Source organism: Echinops telfairi, unplaced genomic scaffold (assembly GCF_000313985.2).
Source record: "Echinops telfairi isolate 266 unplaced genomic scaffold, ASM31398v2 ScPeMD7_7459;HRSCAF=8497, whole genome shotgun sequence".
Lineage (NCBI taxonomy): Eukaryota > Metazoa > Chordata > Mammalia > Afrosoricida > Tenrecidae > Echinops > Echinops telfairi.
In genome coordinates this window covers 5,362,664-5,368,076 of record NW_022111359.1, presented here as the reverse complement: position 1 = coordinate 5,368,076, position 5,413 = coordinate 5,362,664, and positions in this window count along the sequence as shown.

Below are 5,413 nucleotides of genomic sequence, written 5' to 3'. Positions count from 1 at the left end.
CTCCCATGAGAACTTTTAACTAAGGGTGAAGTCCCACTCTTTATACCCATTAGGCCGGTTAGGATAGGGTTTGCACCCTCTCCCTTCCCTAAGACCCTGGGGAAGAAATGGGAAATCACCCTACAGTGGCTTCCAGGAGAACAGACGGGACCAGAGTGGAGGCCCCTGGCCTGGTTCAAGGGGAGATAAAGTTGGAGCTGATGGAGGTGGAGGAAGGAATAAATTTAGCACATTGGGAACGTGTTTAATCCCAGGGAACTTCTTCCTGTGCATCACCATGCTGGACAAGAATCCCCCAAACCCCACTTCAGCTGGCGCGGTTCAGAAGAGCCAAGAGTGAGCCCCCTCTTGGCCCTGAGATGCTGTGGGGCTTGGGGCCAGTGGCAGCCCCTGAGCTGGGCCTCATCTTATCCCGCCCTGGAATCTGATTCTACCCCAGCCCATCTGCAAAGGACAAAGGACATGTCTCTCCCATCTCAGCTACTCGCTGGTGCCCTTACGCTCCCCAACCAGCTCATCCGTCCTCCCAACAGCCCTGCGAGGCCCGAGCTGGCAGGGGTGGGGAGTGGGGAGCACAAAGGGTGAAGCATTTGCACTTGACCGGCTGAGAGGTTGGTGCTTTGAACCCACCCACGTGAGGCACCTTGGGAGAAAGGCCTGGCAAACAGCTTCCGACCAGACCAGTCAGAGCCTTACAGCCCTTGAGCCGAGTCCTACACTGACACATGGGGGTCGGGAAGAGTCAGAGTTAGCTTGGCCCCCGCCTCACCTCCCCCCGCCCCAGAGTTCAGGACCAAATGGTCTCTAACTGACAGATGAGGAGGCTGAGGCCCAAGATGACAGGGGCAGCGGACCCCCTCTCCTGGACCCCAGTGTCTTTGGAGGCTGGGCAGGGCGTGGGGTCGTGCCTAGTTTAGTTCCTTGGGATTGCTCTCCTTGGGAGGACAGGGCAGGGGGTGGCCCCGTGCTTGGGGGGGGGCTGCCCTTCCAGACCCAGTGCAGGGCATGGCCCACAGTTAACCAAACCTAAGTCACTGCCATTGAGTCCACAGCGGTCCTCTAGGACAGGGCCTGCCCTGTGGGTTTCTGAGACTGTCGCTCTCGACGGGAGTGGAAAACCCCGTCTTTTCCCCAGAGCGGCTGGTGGTTTTGAACTGCTGACCTAGTGGTTAGGAGCCCCATGCCTAGCCCACTGCTCCGCCAGGGCTCCTGCAGCCGATGGAAAGTGCTCAGTAAATGAATGGTTTCCAATGATTGGGTGCCTGATGGGGACACAGCCCTGTTCCCTAGGGCTGGGGTGGGTGTGGGTGGGGGGGTGGAGTCCTGCCTGTATGTATGTGTGTGTGTGTTTTCCCACACTTACTAAGCTCCTACTGTATGTGGGTGGGCCCAGTGGGAGGCAGACATAACCAGGCAGTTGTGGGGTGATGAGGAAGTTGGGTCCCTGTGGGAGATACGAGGGGAATCTCAGGAAACTTCTGGAAGGAGGAAGTGAGCTGGGATCTGGTGCATGAATCAGAATGAACCAGGAGGAGCCAAGGAGAATGTTCTGGAAAGCAGGGCACCGGCCTGGCCAGGAGACGACAGAGGGGAGGGTATTCAGTACCCGGAAGGCAACTGCAGTGGGCCCCCATTTCTCAGACTAGGGGAGGGGTTTGCTGGTAGGGAGGGGGGGTAGTTTCAGCCACCATCTCTGTGGCCTTATCGTCCCCTGGGGGTCACCACCAGCTCCCGGCCAGCAGCTCCACCTAGACACGCAGGTAGGTTTAGGGTGTATGTTGGGGGACATCCCAAGACCCCTTTGAACCAAACAACCTTCAAAAGATACGGGGGGTTGGGGGAGGGGAAATGAGAAGAGAAAAATCCCCCCACTTTTTGTTTCTTTAAAAATAAATAGTGAATGGGTGCTGTCTGGTGGTCAACAGGGTCGCAGGCCAGCTGGGCTGGGCCTCCCTGACCTGGTTTGGGATGGATTTCTGAAGGCAGTCCACAAACATTCTCCTGTTCTGGGGCCCAGAGAGGGCGAGGGTCTGTTCAGGGTCACACAGCACTGGGCGCACAGAGCCGTCCCTTGCCGACATGCTCTGATGTTCTGACTCTCGGCAAGATCGGGCACCAGGAGGTGACCTAACTGCCCCCAACCTCATCCCGCCCCCATGTTGCGCGACCACGCTGCCTCCCCCGCGCAAGGCCCATGCCCCACAGGCATGTTCACAGTGGTTTTCTGCATGGGGAACACGGTCATGTGGGTCTAATAGGGGTTGGAGCAAGACCGCCCTCCTTCCTCCCTCAGCCCTGACTCAGGCAGAACTTCGAAGCAGCTAGAGGGCACGGTAAGCCTCTGCTTCAGCCCTCCAGGGCTCCCACCTGGACTCGGGGGTCTAAGCCAGAGTCCCCACTGCGGCCCCCAGGGCCCTGCACCACCCTCCTCCATGGGCTCCCTCCTCCTTTCTCCCTTTCTGCTCCAACCACATAACCTCCTCCCTGTTCCTCTAGCGCGCCTGGCCTGGTCCTACCCCAGGACCTTTGCACGGGCAGTGCCCTCTACCTGAAGTGTCTCCCTGCCCCCCCTGCCCCCAAGCAGCCTTTCTAGAATCCTTCAAATCCCTGTGGAAATGTCACCTTCTCCATGGGGGCTTCTCTGAGTGGCTCTCTGCACAACAGAAGGGCAGACACACTGCCCGGCCTTGTGCCATCCTCACGGCTGATCCTCTGCCCAAGCCAGCCCACCGATGCCGCCACTGTGTCCATTCCACCTGTCGGGAGCTTTCTCTTTTCCTGCACCACGTCGTTCTCACGGACGGGTCTCTCCCAACAACGCAACCGAAGTACGCCAAGAGGAAGTCTCACCGTCCTTGCCCTAAGGAGCACTCTGGCCGCTACTTCTTCCAAGACAGACCCATTTCTTTCAGCAGTCCATGGTACTTTCTTTGCTTTGCTTTTCTAAATCTCACCCTGAGACGCCTGGGAGGACGTCCTCTCCAGGGCTACTGCGGGGAGGCCGGGGACGGCCAGGGGAGTGCTTTAGGTAATCCCGGAGGCTTCCTGGAAGGAAGCTCTGATCACAATCCACACACCCATCCATTGTGTCAAGCACATTTGGATGTTTGTTATCATCATTCTCAAAACATTTTCTACTTGAGCCCTTGGTATCAGCTCCTCATTTTCTTCCCTCCCTCCTCCCCTCATGAACACTCGATAATTTATAAATTATGTTTCCATGTCTTATACTGTCTGATGTCCCCCTTTTCTGTTATCCGTCCCCTAGGGAGGGGGTTGTGTGTAGATCATTGTGATCGATTCTACCTTTCTCCTCCCACCTTCCCTTCACCCTCCTGGTATGGCTACGCTCATTATTGGTCCTGAGGGGTTCATCTGTCCTGGATTCCGTGTCTCCAGCTCTGATCTGTACCTGTGTACATGCTCTGGTCTAGTCGGACTTGTAAGGTGGAATTGGGATCGTGCGGGGGAGCTTTAAAGAAGTTGTACAGTTCATCGCCATGGCACTTTCAGTGGCATTTAGTCATGCGGCAGACCTTACTGCTGGGTGCCTTCAAATCAGTTCCAACGCACAGCCACCCTATGGCCCGGACCACCCTCCTGACCGCCCTTGTGTTTGAGCTGCAGCCCCGTGTCAGTCCCTCCTCTTTGTCCCTGCCCCTCTGCTTCACTAAGCAGAATATGCTTCCCCCAGGGCTGCTCTCTCCCGATCCCACGTCCAGAGAACATGGGATGAAATGTGACCCTCCCTGCCTCTCAGGAGCAACCTGCTTGCCCTTCTCCCAAGACAGATTTGTCCTTCTTTTGGTAGCCCGTGGCACGTTCAGCACTCTTGGCCCGCGCCGTGATTCCCAGTGCATCAATTCTGCCCTGGCGGCCTTATTCAGTGCATCATTCGGGCCTTCCTTGGCACAGCACTCCTTGCTTTTGCACACGTTCAAGAGCTCTTGTGCAGTAAATTGATCTCTTGACTGCTGCTCCCATGAGCATTGATCGTGGACCCAGGCAAGACGACGTCCTTGGCCACTTCAATCTTGTCTCTGTTCATCATGATGCAGTTGTGGGGGGTTAAAAAAATAGCAGCTTTATTGACATATACTTCGCCTATCATACAATTTAATCGTTCAGTCCTACTTGAGATTGGTGCAATCCCCAGCAGTTTCAGAATGTGTTCTTCTCCTTCTCACCGTTGTTGAGATTTTTGTTTCCTTACATTGAGCTGTGATCCACACGGAAGGCTGTGAGCCGTGCACTTGCTTCCCCAGCAAGGGCTTCAACAAGCAAGGCAGGCTGTCTGTGCCTTGCAGGTTGTGGTAAGCCTTCTTCCAGCCCTGGTGCCGACTTCTTCAGGTGGTCTGGCTTCTCTGAGGCTTTGCTGGGCACGGATTGGAGCAGTATGGGGGGAGGGCACAGCCCTGACACACAGCTTTCTCGACGTTAAACCGTGCAGTGTGCCCTTGTTCTGTCCCCATGGCTGCCTCTGGATCCGCGTGAGAAACCAAATGCATTGACCTGTCTTGTACCCCCAGACGGGACTTCATCCCAGGCTGGTCTCAGCGCCTGGCATACAGTAGGTGCTCAAGGAATGTGTTGAATGAATGTTCACGAATGCTTAAAAACAAAACCAAAAAACCTCTTGATTTCCCCCTCCGTCCCTGATCCCACAAGCTGATGAACGCACCTCCCATGCATGCATTCATTCCTGCATTCAGGGCTGTACGGGCACATTCTTCATTCAGGACTATATGGGCACAGCACCGGCTATATGGGAGGGCGGGGACTTCCAGGTGGCAGGGGACACAGCTGACTTAGGCTGATCGTGTCCCTGCCCTTGGACTAATGGGTCTGTACAGGAGACAGACACACAACCAGGGGTCCCAGCTATGGTGACTGGGGCTGTGATCGGGTCCGAGCGTTAAGCACACCCCTAGAGATCAGGGAAGGTTTCCTGGAGGAGGCGGCAGCAGAGCTGAGGCTCAAAGGTGGGCAGGCAGAGGGTACAGCACTGGCAGCGATGCGGTAGCTGGAGTGAACCCATCCGCACCTGAGAACTGGGTAGGACTTGGTTTTGGTTACCTTGTGGGGCGGCAGTCCCCATGTTCTGCCACCAGAAGGCGCTGTGGGACAGCAGTACTAGCCTCACCACCTCCGTCAGGGGCGGGACTTCCTCTTCCCAAAGATGGGCCAGGTCACCCCGCACCCCCAGGTAAGCCAAGTTTGGCCAGGTCTTCCCTTACAGTTCATCCGCCCATCCAAGACATACGTGACAGTTCCTTACAGTCTTTAAATAAGCTCATATAATTAAATTAGCACTCAAATAATTATCATTGGGTATTAATTGTTAGGGGCCTTCCGACGTACAACACAAGGAACCACTGCCCGGTTCAGTTCCCCCCTCTGACTGTCCCTGTGC